Genomic DNA, 564 nt, shown 5'->3' with positions numbered 1-564 from the left:
GGGTCCGAACAGGTCATTGACTGAGACTAAGTTGAGTCCGAGGTATATGGGTCCGTTCAGAGTGATTGAGCGAGTTGGACCAGTGGCATATAGACTGGAGTTACCTGAGGTTATGCGTGCTTTCCATAAGGTATTCCATGTGTCTATGTTGCGGAAGTGTCTCCGTGAGGATGATCAGTTGTTGGCTAAGATTCCTGAAGATCTTCAGCCTAACATGACATTGGAGGCGAGACCTGTGAGGGCTCTCGAGAGGAGGATCAAGGAACTTCAGAAGAAGAAGATTCCTTTGATGAGAGTCCTTTGGGACTGTGATGGTGTGGAGGAGCAGACTTGGGAGCCTGAGGCAAGGATGAAGGCAAGGTTTAAGAAGTGGTATGAGAAGCAACCACGACTTGAGCTTGCCTAGTCTGGTTCCGTCTGTAATCCGTGGCTGGAGCGGGAATGGAGTATTCCAGCCCATCTCTCTTGTTACTCGGTCGCTTGGGGTGGTTGGCTGTGCGACTCAGTAACAAGATGAGGTGGTGCTCGGGGTACAAAGTTTCCGTGAGGCGGGATTTGGGGAAA

The sequence above is a fragment of the Camelina sativa genome, chromosome 20, assembly GCF_000633955.1.
Source record: "Camelina sativa cultivar DH55 chromosome 20, Cs, whole genome shotgun sequence".
In the NCBI taxonomy this organism is placed as follows: Eukaryota; Viridiplantae; Streptophyta; class Magnoliopsida; order Brassicales; family Brassicaceae; genus Camelina; species Camelina sativa.
This window is presented reverse-complemented; position numbering follows the sequence as displayed.